The sequence below is a fragment of the Meleagris gallopavo genome, chromosome 4 (assembly GCF_000146605.3).
Source record: "Meleagris gallopavo isolate NT-WF06-2002-E0010 breed Aviagen turkey brand Nicholas breeding stock chromosome 4, Turkey_5.1, whole genome shotgun sequence".
Classification (NCBI taxonomy): domain Eukaryota; kingdom Metazoa; phylum Chordata; class Aves; order Galliformes; family Phasianidae; genus Meleagris; species Meleagris gallopavo.
In genome coordinates, this window is record NC_015014.2 from 13,429,950 (window position 1) to 13,444,706 (window position 14,757).

The window sequence follows — 14,757 nt, forward strand, 5'->3', positions numbered from 1 at the left end:
AAAAAGAAAAAAAGAAAAAAAGAAAAAAAAAGCTATCCAAGATGTTGTTTCCAAGAGTTGTAATAGCCCAACGCTCAACAGTGCTTCTTAGGAGCAGATTTGGGAGTAGAGGTCTGGGAAAGAGAAGTTTCCAAGATAGATAAGGCCAGTTTTTACAGATGTAGCCAAATAACAGGAGCTTGTTTCCCAAGACTCCTCCTTGCTTGGGCAAAAGAAGACTACATTTACTGTAACCAACAGCAGTGAAAGTTTAGCAAATAACTATGCAAAGCCAGGATCAGATTATAAGCAAATATAGTAAGTAAAGATAAAAGAAGATGCTGTGATGACACCAGCACAGAGATCTGATAGCACAGATGCTCTCATCAGCAGGGAATTTCAGTCTCAAACCAAAGGTCTTGGTGACAACACCATCCTTTGGTGCAAACATCTGTTTATAAACTTCATAGTGGTAATATCATAGTGTAGCAGTAGTATTGTATCAGAGAGGGTTTGTGAATTCTTATCCTGACTCAGAAGATGGCCTCATTTTGGATACTTACTGAGCTGGTAAAGTGTAAGACCTTTGTTTTCCCCCCTTCATTCTGTTTCTCCATATCCATTTCTTCTGTTATAAGTACTGTGATGGTTTGATGGGAGTAACCCACAAAATAAAAGGAAGATGAGATCAATGAAAAGGCTAGCTGAGGACTGTCTGTATAAATACACTAGTTGTAATGATAGGATTAATTGTTTTTGCATGTCAGGCCAAAGCTCCATGCAAGTATAACTCCAGTCAAAACTAGTCTGGCGTAAGTGTGCTACATATTGATATTTTGGTTGGCTTGTAATACAAGAGTGTTGCTGGGGTCTTTCTTTACTGTTGCACTATGCATGTCAAACTGTACGAAACCCCATTAGAGAAAAACACTGAGGTTTCTGAAACATTTATAACAAGCCTTGGTTTAACTGGAGCTATATAACATTGCAGGTTCAGCTCTCCAATCTGAAACCTGGATGTAACTCGGTCCCTACTGCTGACACACCTGATGACGCTGCAGATCAGCGCGCTCGCAAAACTGTACTGAGCAGCCTGCTCAGTTTCTCACTGCTAGCAAGCCTTTTCTTGCTGCTACTGGGTCTGAAATGAGTAACAATAAAAAGAACATTCAGATACCTCCGTAAGAGCAGCTGCTCCCAGAAAAGCCACAGAGGGAGCACAGAAATTCCCGTGGGAGAGCATCCATTCCATGTCTTTGTCACGTACTAGCTGACAAAATGGTAGCCTATTTATAGTGTTTGTCTAAGTATGTACTTGGAAGCATTAGCACCTTTTCTTTATAATCTATTTTTAGCTGTGGTAGTTTAACTGTCCTGCTAAGCAAAGCAGGTTTGGTGGGAGCACATCCTAATGAATCACCGATGTAATATTTAAATGATTTATCATACCGTTAAACAGCAGGTCATTGGAAACTTCAGTGGAAACTCATTTTCAGCAACAATAATATTTTCTGCTACTAAGATCGATCTTAGTGTTGAATACTCTGAAGCCATAGCAGAGACAGAATTGTCACAAACTTCATTTCTTGTCTCCATCACCAGAGGTAGTTCCCGAACCTTATGATTTGTGTTTTGACGTACATTTGAATGCTTACACTTCATCTTTATTTCAGATATGATCTGACACTGTCCTGCTCTCCAATGTAATTAACATTTTGTTTAATCACATTACTATGGCCATCAACAGTTCCTCACTAAAACTACATGCTACAGAGCTGTTATTCTGCACATCTGCTCCTGGAAAAAAAATTTTTTTGCACAGATATGAAAAAGACAACTGTAGGAAGAAAAAGACTCCTGTATTCTGTTAAGTAGGAGAACCAAGCACTGACTGTGCAAAAGACAACGCAACATTCTGATCAATTAAAGTTTCTACTTTGGATTTCAATTATGTGGCTATAAAACAACACACTGATGTTTTAGGCAATCAGCACCTTGTCCTCCAACCTAACGAAGTCAGTGGAAAAGAGGTAAAGGCACTTTCCCAAAGCATACCTAAGAGAGAGACAGTTCTCAATTTATCTGAATTAGGCTACTAGCACTACCACAGAGTGGTACCAGCATCTCATCAAAATCTAGGCTTTGGGGCTTTTCTGATATTACATTTTACAATCAACGTTACTGCCAAGTGAATCTAAGCCTAAAACTATATTTCAATTAATTAGCATATTTTTTGGTTTATAACTTGTTCCCTGTGCTGTTCTTTTACTTGATGGTGTGTTCTTAATTTCCTGTATCTAAGCAAATCACCTTCCTGTGACTGAGTAAAATATAATGAAGTTTCTGGAGGTGCACTCCGGAGTAAGCAGATATTAATTTAACTCGATTTCAGCAGCAGCGTGGCATAAGTGTGAGAGAGAAAGACTAAGAGAAAAAAAAGAACAAATTTTATGAAATTTAACTGTGCACTAAGAAGTAAAGATGTTGCTCTTACATGGATTTGTACAATACAATACAATCTAAAGCTACATAGATTCAGCAAGCCTTGTGAAAAAGGAGAGACATTGCCAATTCTTAACAGTGCAATCCCAAATAGTAATTGTGGTTTGACAGACATGCTTCTACCATTTCCTGGTTAGTTTCAGTTTTGATCTCAGCTATCCTGGTCCCTACAAGCAATGGAAAGGCAGGAAAGTTTAACGTTTTATACTTACTTTGTGCTCTTTGGGATAATTTGCCAATAAATAAGCAATGACTTAAAAACTATTAAATTATATGATGAAAAATAAATTTTGCATAGCAGGTTTAAAACATAGTGCTACACTGCCTGTCATCCTCTAGAAAATGTGTTTTCTCATTAGATAAGTTGTATGGGAACTGTTGAATCACAACCTGAACCTCTAATTGATCACCCGAGGCAAGCAATGAATCAGCCATGCGAGCACAGGTGAAGGCAATTCAGCTGAGTGACCAGAAGGGATGGTCTGCACCTCTCCTAGACCCTACTTAAGGGCTGACTGCCAATGAGGAAGGATCTCTCTCTGGAGGTTGCTTCTTTTGGAGTTTTTTTCTGTGAATCCAAGACTCAGGTAAGTTTTTCTATTCTTTTCTGTTTATCTCTCTCTAATGTATTAGTTTTTTTAGCTATACGCTCTCTAAAGACCATTTTAACTTCTCTGTATACTTGTCGAGAATATGTGAGTCTATGTCACTTTAAGTCCAAAAGCAATGAGAAACAGAGAGTTTCAATGTACAGGAGCGTTAAAAGTTGGAAGCATTTGTCTGAGAAGCTAGCATCGCAATGCAAATTCCCCAACTTTATTTTAAATCCAGAACATGCAGATGTTATCTCAGGAGCCAGGCTGACTGCTGTGGGCTGGATTTTTCTTCACGCTGTCCTGCTACTGTGTCACCTGCTGACAGGTATCATTTGCCAACAGGTGACATAACATTTACCAGTACTGTAAGAGTTAAGTAGACTCCCTGAGAAGACCCTAGTTCTGCAGATCACCACCACTTTCAAAGCCAGTGTTTTTGTTCTGGACAGGATATATCTTACAACATAAAGTTCTTTAAAAGCTTTAATTAAAGAAGCCATTGTGAAAGCAGTTGCTTGTAGAAGTGAGGAGGAGTCCCTGCTGCTTGAAAGAGACCCAGGATGTTCCAAAGCAGTTTTTAGAAATTTGCAGGATTTACATATACTTGGATGTTCTTACTGGTCTTGTCATTATAAAATTAAAATACACTCATAAAGAAAAAATAAACTGGTTTATAGAAATGCAACTTTTAGCCACAGTATCTTTCAACATTGTACTCATTAGCAAGGTTTTACCACAGCTTTCTCAACTAGTAGCTGCTATTCCTTTGGGTAAAATTAACTGCTGTAATCAGAGACAGTTAACCATTACTGAGATTAAATAGCTTGTCATTCAGATTTATGTAATTGGGAGAGGGAATTAGGAAGAATTCCCTTCTAGCACTTGTGGGTCAAACATTTATTGTAGCTCAGCTATTATAGTGGGCTTGAACCTTGTAATAAGCTTGGAAAAAAGCAAGATAACATAATGTGTCTTTTGCTGCTCCAGTCAGGTCAGCTTCTTTGCTATTTTCATTAAGCAATGCAATGAGGCTACGCATGTTATTTTGCAGGAATTACCCCTTACAGAAGTAGTGCCAGGAAACAACTAAACAGACAAAAATCCCTCAGCCAGAAAGCCTCCTTAATTATCATACTCAATGCTACTCAGAGGGCTACCACATAATAAAACTTGGTCTAATTCAGCAGGAAACCGCAAGACCCAAGTTATTTGTACAAAAGATGACGAGAGTTATAATACTAGATCAGCTGCATGAATATTAACAGTGCTAGGAGCCATGAGAGAAGCTGTTCTCAGACTTTGCAGACTTGTTCAGCACTATGCTGATCAGGCCTCCCTGGAGCATACCTAAATGATGCAGAGCTGAAAATGGTTGATAGAGCTGAGAAAGAGTTCACACCAGTTCCAGGCACTGTTGGCACTATGCCTGACTTAGCAGCAGATTTTTATTGTTATTTGTGGAGGGGATGAAATTTTAAGGGGAAAAAAAAAAAGCAGCATGCTTGAGCTCAGCCTGCAGCCAGGTGAACCTTGGCATTGCTTCCTTCATGGAGAGCTTGCCTTGCAGCATGGACAACCCCTTGATCTGTGGCGTTTGTGATGCTGTGTGCAAAAACCTAGGGCTCCTGCTAGACAGGGTACAGCCTTCTGGGAGTTTGGTGTTTCTGCTGCCAATTAAAAAAGCTGTTATTTGTGCTGATCTTTCTAGAGAACTGTTCTGAAAGGGTAAAAACAGTCAATAGGTGTAGCAGAAATGCTAAGCCATGGCATGAACCAATGATGGAGCACCTGGTGGGAAGGCAGGGTCAACCCAGAGGAGCTCAGGTGTATGCAATGACCAGAAGGGGTGGAGCCAGGATCCACCCCTTCCCAGATATCATTTAAGGGTTGGTGATGGAGTTAAGGGTGTGTTGCTGGAGTTTGTTGTGTACCTGAGGCCTTCTAAGAGTCAGTCGGATTTTTTTTATCCTTTGTGTTCGTGGCTGTAGCACTGAGGTTGTTGCTGTGCTTTCCATTGCATTATAGTGTTATATTGGTGTTTGACTTTTCACTCGGGAATTGAAAAGTGGTTGTAGAAGGTCTTTGATATCTCAGGTTCGGGGGTTTCTTTAGATCAGTCAGGTATTCCCTAGTTTGTCCTGTTGGCTGGGTAGTGGTTTCAGAAATGGAGGATGGGCTTTGCCTCACGCAATTGCAGACGATGGATTACCAGTGTGGCAGCATACTGGCTTTGGGAGCTGTGGTGTCACCTGCTGCCTCCTCCACCATGTCACTAGCCTTAGTAAGAGCTGAAACACAAACAAACCCTTCTCAGGATGTTTGTTTTTAATCCTAGCCAGCTGACCACAGCTGTTCTCCTGCAGCACTTCTCTGTATTTAATTGTGGCAATGCTGGGAACGAGTGGCCAAGGAAGCAGGAATGTACCATGTTCTTCCTGCTGCTGCATCTAGTGTGCAGACAGGTGGAGCATACTTGCTCAATTGTTTCAGTCAGTCATTTCTCTTCAACTGTTGTTAAAGCAAAGATAGAGGCTCCTAAACAGTTGGTAGTAGTCAAATTGACCTTGATATGGCTAGGACTTAACTCATTTAATTGGCAATCAAATATTTCTTCTGATGCCATAGCAAGCTTATTTCTTTTGCTACTGCTATAAAGCTGAACACAAGCTGATCTGATGCAAAGATGAGAGACCATGTATTTCTGAAATTTTACTCAAACTTGGTTCGTTGTCTCTTGCTGATCACTAGGGTTTTAAGCACTGCTGACAGCCACATGCACTTGGTATTCAGGCTGAGCCTCTGAGTGTGGGAGAGGTTTGTGCCATCACATTCACATCTGTTCCGTGTAACTTGGATCTGAGTTTTATTTTCACCTCCGCTTCTATTTCAGTTGCTTATTTCCTATGTAGAGCTAGATGCTTTTTTGTTATGCTTTTGGGAAAGTCACTGAGTATCTTCTGGAACCTGCTGAGTTACGTACTTGTTTCAGAAATATTCCAGGTTTGTGCTTTCTTGTGAAATCTGTCCTTAGAAGTTTATCTACATCAACAAAACCTGAAGCATTCCATTTCTTCATCTTAATTCTCTAATTAGTGAAATTAATCAGGCAATACAAATGAATAACACTGAGGATTACAAAAGATTACCACAGTGTGGCTGCAGAGCTCAACTTTGGCATGCTTAGAAAGGACTATGAATATTTTTGTTTAAACTGATATTAAATATAGTCTCTCCTTAAAATCCTATTGTTTAAGAAAAAACTGTTTGAAATGTACAGAATAAGTCCGAATTTGCAGGTAAGTACCTGAAGTTTGTAGTCAGACTAACTCTGATTCTTTATTATAACTGCAGGAACCAAGGAGGAGTTGTTATTGCTATGTAGCTGTAAAACCTAATGTTAATGTAAGAGGTCTTGCTCTTCATGTAATTGGTAGCTGTCATGGGCAGCATCAAGATACTGAACTTGAAAAAAAAAAAATGCTCAGTGACATATTTTTCTACTTGTTTTTTGTAATTAATCTCTTCTTACTTAAAATAGATCACCTTGTCTATCAATTTTATACAAAAAGCATCTACAGTATTTAAAGTATATCTGACAATTCTAGTATCAAAAGCATAGCAGAACTAGTGCTAGAAGTCTTCGCTAGTGAAGTCCTAAATTCTGTTACAGAATAGCTCCCAAATATTTGAATTTCATTATTTAAACTTGATTACTAATGGCCATAATTACTAGCCTCTGTTTAAGAGAAAACCGGAACTGAAATATAGAGGATTTCTGCTTTTCATGTTAAATCAGGGGAGAAATTATATAGCAATGTAGAATGCTTCAAGTGTCACTCACTCCTGCTTTCTCATGAGCCACAAACATAGTCTTAGTCTGGTGCCCATAAAGGTGCTAAAACTTAATCTATTCAACTTCCAATTGCTCTCCACAGGGCCAAATAGCAGTCCATTGCATGGACGGTCCTTATATGTATCAGCCTCAGCATTTCAACACAGCTTTAGGAGTGGATTTATGTGTTGAGTTTTTACTTACGGTAAATGTTGCTGCAGTGTAGTTATTTTGTGCTGTAGTCTTCAAGCAATAGTGCCACAGCTTTTTGTTGGTTCCCTGTGCTCTATGCCTTGAGATAAATATGTGAAGGAAAGCAAGGCTGGTCACTTAAGGGCTCCTGGCAGGGAAAAAAGGCTGTGTGGTGCTGGTGCCTGAGTCTCTAGGGTAAGATCGTGTCTTAGCTTAACTAGGCTCTGTAAAATTATTTTAAGTCTGCTGATTTTTGTATGAGACCTGCAGGTTGTCTGCATTGACCTTGTCTAGTTTTAAGGGAAACAGCAGATGTCTTGGAGACAGCTCTTAAGACAGCTTGTTGGATTAGAAGTGGTGATTTCATAGAAGTGTTGAAGACAAATTCAGAAAAATTTCTTTCCTTTGCAGTTGTTTTTCTTGGTTTTTTTTTGTTGTAGTTTGTTTTTGCCTTTTTGATGTTCGGTTTGCTTTTCTTTTAGAAAACCTGCTTTTGTGTTAGTCTAATGAACAGACGAACAGGGACTTGATTGCATCCCTGTGCTGAGTACTTCCGTGGGTCTGTTTCAGCAGAATTTTGTTCAGCACAGGAGCTTCAGGATTATCTTTAGAAGTCACAAAGCTTGTTATCAGGCTGTTTGTAATGGGACCAAGGAGAAATGAAAAAGAAAATGTTAGAACACAGACCAACAGGTATTCTACCAGGTAGCTCACTAATGCTTCGTTGCGATGATCAGCTTTATAGTGTGACCAGTGGTCACAGTGTAGTATTGTTTTAATTTGTCTGTTACTACTGCTACGTGCCCTAGGTTTTTGAAAATAGGTGTTGAAGTGTTTTGCTGTAACTAGCATAGCAATGGGAGGAGAAAAAGACTATCTTTAGGCATATGTTCAGAATCAATTGCACTCTTAATTGTGCTGCTTGAAATGGTTCTGTGCAGGCTAAAGGATATCTGTAGCCAAACATTGCTGTGAATTGCAGGTTAGGTTCTTTGATCCCTGAAGTTACTGAGTCACAATGAGTTTTTTAATTCTGACTTGAATGAAGTAATGCTGACTTAAATTAATTTGAGAGTCCCTCTATGCTTTTCTCAGCCTTACCTGCTTGACAAACTGTCCATGGTGTTCTGTGGCTTGACTGTTTTCTGTTCTTAGGCTTGAGTCTTGCACATCAGTGGGTGTCATGGTAACTGAGGAATAACTGCTGGCAGTGGGCAGCTGTCAGAGAAAACCTGAGCTGCTGGAGGCTAGCAAATTACTGGAGGGAAAAAATGCTTTGAGCTGACCTTTGTGGCTTTTCTTTTCGTGGAGTAGCATTACAGTAGTAAACTAAGCAGGCAGCTGGAGTGTCTAATAGCAACAGGATAGTTTGGTTGAGTGCTCTGGCATCCAACAGGATATGGATTCAAACTGGGACTGCTGTCACCTCCTGCATAGGGAGGAGGCTTGACATGCCTTCCTTCATAGGGGAAATACTTTTGATTCACATTTTTTTGGGTAGTTATGTTGTCCCCAGCAGAGACAACTATAGCACTACGCTTTTCTACCTGTATGCGGTGGAGGCTGAGGAAAAACAGCAGGAACTGTGTGTTAGAACCCCTGTCTGTAAGACGTGCAGACTAGGTGTTGAGGACTGAGATGGTTTTGTGGTAATGGAATAGATTAAGTTCATCATAGATAAGAGAATAAAAAGAATTCTCTTTTCTTTTTGCTTTATAGTCAAGTTTAAAGTGAAAATGCTTTACAAAGTAAAGGCGTTATAAGCGAACTTGCAAATTAATCAGGTTATGTTTATTGCTGGAAGAATCAATGCGCTGAGTGGTGTTTGAAGCAAGATCATGCAGGGCAAGCCTGTAGAATCAAGGACAAATGAGCTGTGTTAAGGAGGGCAAAGAAATATCAGGAAAATGAACAAGGCAGAGTTGTGTGTTAGGAAAGAGCAAAACCGTAAATTTAGGGTCCAAGGTAAGACGAGGCTAATGAGGTGGTGAACTACAGGGAATAATATGCCTGAATTTCCTAAAACCTCTTAGTTCTAGCTTGCTTTCCAGCTGATAGTTAATGACAGAGGGGAGAAATGAATTGCTGAGGTGACAGGGAAGTTTATTTAGAGAGAAATAACAATATCATAAATTTCTCTTGTCATTTAATAGGTCATCAGTGGCAAAGCACTGGTTGAGATCTTTGTAGGCTGTGAATGATAGCCTATGTATACCTGAATCATTTTGTGTTTAAAAAGGGCCTATACTTTTATGGGAGTAATAGAAAGATTCCTGTAGGGATGAATGGTAGTTGGACAGAGTCCAAAATCAGCACATGCCTTTTTATAGTAGCCGCATAAACAGAGGATGAGTAGATATTTTCAACTGTTCTGCTCTTGTCTATGATCTGTTAGTCAGATAATGTTAAAAATTAGAAACTTCCCTTTAATGTACTGGAGGCTTTGGCATAAAGTGCTGTAAACAAGTTCTGAGGTCTAGTGTATAGGACGATTAAGCCTAATTATTACTCTTAGATCAAGTTTCATTTATTGAGGGACCAGTTGAGGGATTGTGTTTTGTGGTATGTATAGCCATAAATAATAACCCAAGTCTCATGTGACTATTCCTGTGTTCACAGAATAGATGCAATCTGTATGAAATTTAAATAGAAGGTAGCTGGCTTGATCTCATGTCATCTTGAATCTGTATCCTTCCCCAGATCTCAGATTTTCCTGTGCTCCCGTACTGTTGAAGCATAGTGCCATAGTGTTTGCTTTCAGCTCAGAGTGGCTTGACTGAGGTAACAAGCGTCTGTGCTTTTTAGAATATGGTCTTGTGCAAGTTGACTAATGCTACTGTTACTGTGGAACCTTCCTCCAAAGCTTGTTAGGATGTTAAAAATGGCAAAAGAATTGCCTTCAAGTTGCTGAAGTGCTAGCAGTATGTTTAAATCAAAGCAGGGAAGTCTTTTATTATCTGTGTCCTGTAAAAATTCTTCTGTGAACCCAAGTAATGCACAGCTACGCAAATGGGTTTTTCCTATGGGGTTGTAGGCTCCTTATTCCATACCCTCCCCAGTTGGTTCTATTCTGCTACTCCTTTTCTCAACATATGGTGACAGCTGCTGCTTTGCAACCAGGGATGTTCTGTGTCATCCATGTGTCACTGCTGTTCCAGCACAGGGTGAGGACCTTTAGTGAGATCAGTAGAATAAAGTTTCTGCAGACCATCCTTTCCATCCTCGCTGTTTGTGGGTAAAGCATTAAACCATGGGACAGCTCTGTAGCACTGATCAGTGCTGAGCTGTCTCAGAGGGCAGTGATCAGATGGCTGAGGTAAATAATGCTCTCCAAAAATGTTAGGCTTCCTTTTCTTGCAGGGGAGCAAGAGTGTGCAGCCACCCAGGGCCAAGTGGGGCCTTGCTTCTGTTGTACAAGTCATGGTTTGACATGCAACATGCTTTGTGTTAAAAAGTCTGAAGCAGATTTAACAAGTATCACTTCTGCAACTGTAGGTGGGGATTCCCTCCTGGGGTAGCAGTCAGAGCATCACTTGAAACCAGGCCTGGATGTGTTTAATGCGGTGCAGAAATGTGCTGTAGGGGAAGGTACTGCCAGGAGAGTCCCTACCAGCCAGCTGGAACTGAAAATGCTCATTTATTCATAGCAGGAAGGTTTCACAGCAAGCCTCCAAGCCACCTGCTGGTGGAAGCAAGTGCTCTTGTTTATTGTAATGTGCTTAAATGTATACGCATGTATAGGATGTGTGATCGGCGCTTTTGAATGCTACTCTTCTGAGTACAAGTAACTTCTAAGAGTTTACTAGATTGTAGTTCTGTAGTGCTAGTTGCCATATTCCAGAAGAAAAATGTAAGCAGGAGCAAGATATTTATTATTTTAATTCAGAAAGTATATAAGCTTATTTGGAGGTTGAGCTCAATGTGCTCTAGAGGACCTTTCTAGTCCCTACAATTCTGTGGCTCTGTGATTGTTCTTTATAGCTACACTGACTATATGGTGAATGATGAAAGTCAGAAATAATGGTAGACTAAGAGGTGTGATGAGAATAAATTACTGTTGGCAACTTATACACTGCCCACATGCCTCTGCTACTGTATTTAAGATGGTGAGCATTTGTTTACTACTTGGAGTTACTGTCAAAGAAAGTGTTTCAGTAAAGAGCTCAGCTAATTTGAGTGCAGAAAGCCAATGAAAGCAAGCTACTACATTGAAATTAAAACAAGTGGGAGGTGAAGATAGACTTAAAATTGAGTAAAGAATTAACAGAACTGCTGCCTCTGCTGTGGAGAAGCTTGCCATTTTTGATGACTTGTTCTCCAAATCCCAGTGACATCAGTAGAATATAATCCATTTACTCCATATTTCAGGTTATGAAAGAATGGAAGCTAGATTAGAAGAAGTGAATCACAAGTATACACGTGAAACTTGTCAAATTGGTTTCACAGCAGAGTGTAAGGCAAATGTTCAACGTGTGCAGTCTGTTAAAGAAATGTATACATCCCTTTCTGTTTGCGAAGAAAATAAAAGCAGAAACAATGCTGCTGCCTTCCCAGTGGTGGGGGAACAGCCTGGACAAACACCTTGGTGTCCACATCTTCACTGTGGGTATCGCTTCCCAAATGTAAATATGTTGGGTCCAACTCTAGTCTTGGTTTTAGTTTTCAGTGTTGACATATTTTTAACAGTGTCTGGGTGGGTATTTTTGTAGCAGACTTTTCCCTTCATTTTAAGGAATGTAGGTTTTAAGTATTAGTCTCTCCTGTGAATTGAACTGAGAATAAATAAAACTTCAGTTGACTTGTGGGGAAGTTCATTGAAATAACATATTTTATTCCTTTTCAGGACTTCATGCCTCTGTTCTGTACAGAAAAGTACTTCAAAACACCTTTCTAAAATAGGTAACTTCGATTTTCACTTATGTTTGTGTTTTTGCTGAAGCTGAAAACCACAGAAACTTCTGTATTTAGAAATGACTGTTCCTGAGAAAACCATCCTTCTCATGAAACAGCACCTAGACAAAAAATGTTCTGATCCTACTCTTCATCACTTTACACTGAAGTTATATGAGCAAGAGCCACAGTTAGATTTTTGTTGTTCCCTTACATTTGAATGCTACATCACACCTAATCTCATTTAAAAAAAAAAAGAGGAATGGAGGGGGGAGGAGGGAGAATCTCACTTGTGTGAAAATCCTTAGTGTATATCAAATAGCTTCCTGAAACTTCTGGGTGTCCCAGTATGCAATTCCAGCTTCTTTGGTAGCTGACCCAGTCTGAAATATCTAAAATAGGCAAATAAAGACCTGAAGGAGAATGCTAAGTGTCCTGTAACCATGTGCTACTTAAATGATCCCCAACTTCCAGCTGTGTGGCTGTGATGCTGCAAACCAGTGCAGCTCCAGGTGAAGTATAGTTTGCCCTCAAAGCAATGCTTGCCTATTACCTTTCTTCTTGCCAGTGCCTTATTTCAGGTATGCGCTTAGCTCTAGTTAGCAGAAGACTGTTTTCCCATGAGCAGACATGAGCAGCACTGCCATGTACAAAATACCCTACTGGTCATTGCTTATGTGGTCACATGAGTTGACTGACCTCTGTTTTATGTCAGCTTGTGGGAGAGCAGCTGGTGCTGCTTTTTGCTCCCAGAAAACAGAGCTGCTGCTGTTCTTTTTTATTAATATGGAAGCACCATTGGAGCCCTTAATTCAATGTAAGCAGAGATATTCAGGATGCATTTCCCCTGATGTTGACAGTGACATGAGTGCAAGGGAATTGGCAGCCATCCCACCTCTCCTTACCAAAGTAGCTCCCTTAACTCCACCTGGCTCCATTTTTAGGAAGCAGGTGTGGTGCTATTGATGTGGGTACAGTGGGGCAAGCACCTGGGGATGGAGCAGCAGCTCTGTGGTAATCCCCAAAGTGTGAAATGAACCCCAGGCTCTGCAGGCAACTCTCCTTCCCCTTCTTTCTAAACAAGGGGAATCACTGCCCTAAAATACAAGTCTTAAGAGTCTGTGCCTCTACTGAAGATTTTTCTTGCTAATGGGGGGTTTTAAATGAGGGAAATATTTGTCTGATCGTTGTTATGATACTCTTCTGTGAAATATCCCATTGGGAAGACTTGATAGCATCTTTACTGTTTCTAAAGAGGGGCTAAAAGAAAGAAGAGGACAGACTACTTGGGAGGGCGGGGGGGGTCTGTTGTGGTAGGACAAGGGGAAATGGTTTCAAACTATAAGAGGAGGGATTTTTTTTTTTTACAGTAAGGTTGGTGAGACACTGTGACAGGTTATATCCAGAGATGTGCTGCATGCCCTGGAGGCATTCCGAGTCAGGTTGGACAGGGCTCTGAGCAGCCTGATGTAGCTGTAGGTGTTCCTGTTCATCACAGGGGAGTTTAACTATATGGCCTCTAAAGGTTCGTTCCAACTCAAATGATTCTATGATGAAAGGCACAAAACAAACTCAAGTGCAATGGACAAATCAGTAACCAGGGGAGGGGAATACTGGATGAGAATGAGGAAAGGAACCAAGGCAGTAAAGCACACTCTTTCAGCCATGATACTTGGGTCTGCAGAGATGGTTGGTTGTAACTTGGATGTTGGGCAGTGGCCTTGGCAAGTGCAGGAGTCCATACAGAAATGAAGGTGTAAGAAGAGACCAGCTAGGTGAGATGCCCAGCCTAGAGATGGGCTGCGTTATCAGGTGTGTGATGGATTCCTCTGTACAGTTTAAAGCAGGATGTGAGATCAGAGGTAAAGAACAACAAAACTCTTAGTGAAAATGTAAGACTGGGGAAAATAGCAGTGCTAAATATAATTTGCACAGTACTAAGGGAACATGTTAAATACATCTGTAACTACACTGCAATGCAAATTATTTATTACCTGGTGTCTATTGCTTTGGAAGACAGGATTTGATGCTAGGCAGAATTTAAGGAAGTGTTATCTTCTCAATAGCAACTCAGCAACTTTTAGATGTGTATCTTTGGGGGGAAAAAAAAAGCAGTGGACTCAGATAACCTCGTGGCTAGGATAGTGTCCAGACCCTTATTGTGTATTTTGAAATGGAACTTTCTAGTTCCAGAAGAGAATAAATTTTGGCATGCCTGTTTTTAGAAGGGGTAAGTGGTATAACCTGGATCACTGTAGAGCTGTCACCTTGAAATTAGTTCTGGGCAAAATTGATTTTTTTTTTTAGAGCTTAATGTAGCAAATGCCTAATGATGTATTTAATAAGGATTAATGCTTATTAACGTGAGTCTAGCTGGAGGGAGCACTTGTTCTGTTAACTTCTATCTTTCAAGGCAAACTAAATCTCTAAGAAAACTATCTCAAATGGTACGTCATTTTGACCAAAAGACCACTGAGGGTTAGTATTAATCAAAAACCAACAAAGAAACATACGCACAACAGTCTGTTCTCAAATGCTGTCACAGGCAGAGCTAGTGTATTATTCATGGTTGTAAACATGCCAGGACTGTCTGAAGGATTGTGTCATGGCTGAGTTATGTCATACGATATTACTTTAAGGAGTAGAGTCTGTTTTATAAATCCAAATTTAAAAAGCAATTAACAGTGAAAAATGGAATCTATTGTTGTTAATTGCTGTAGCAGCAGTGCCTAAGAATGATACAGCCAGTAAAGAGCAATGGTCTCT

At 40.1% G+C, this 14,757-nt stretch overlaps 1 long non-coding RNA gene across 8 annotated transcripts in view; it reads left to right on the forward strand.

Moving 5' to 3' along the window:
• Positions 1-3,025: 3,025 nt before the first annotated feature.
• Positions 3,026-14,757, forward strand: part of LOC104910548 — an 18,180-nt gene continuing 6,448 nt past the window's right edge. For 3 of the 8 annotated variants that reach the window (XR_004159489.1, XR_002114010.1, XR_002114016.1), the window contains exons 1-2: positions 3,026-3,068; positions 11,945-12,000. This is a non-coding gene — a long non-coding RNA (uncharacterized LOC104910548). The remainder of the gene's footprint in view (positions 3,069-11,944; positions 12,001-14,757) is intronic. The other 5 variants (XR_004159488.1, XR_002114015.1, XR_004159487.1 and 2 more) reach the window with 3 other exon arrangements.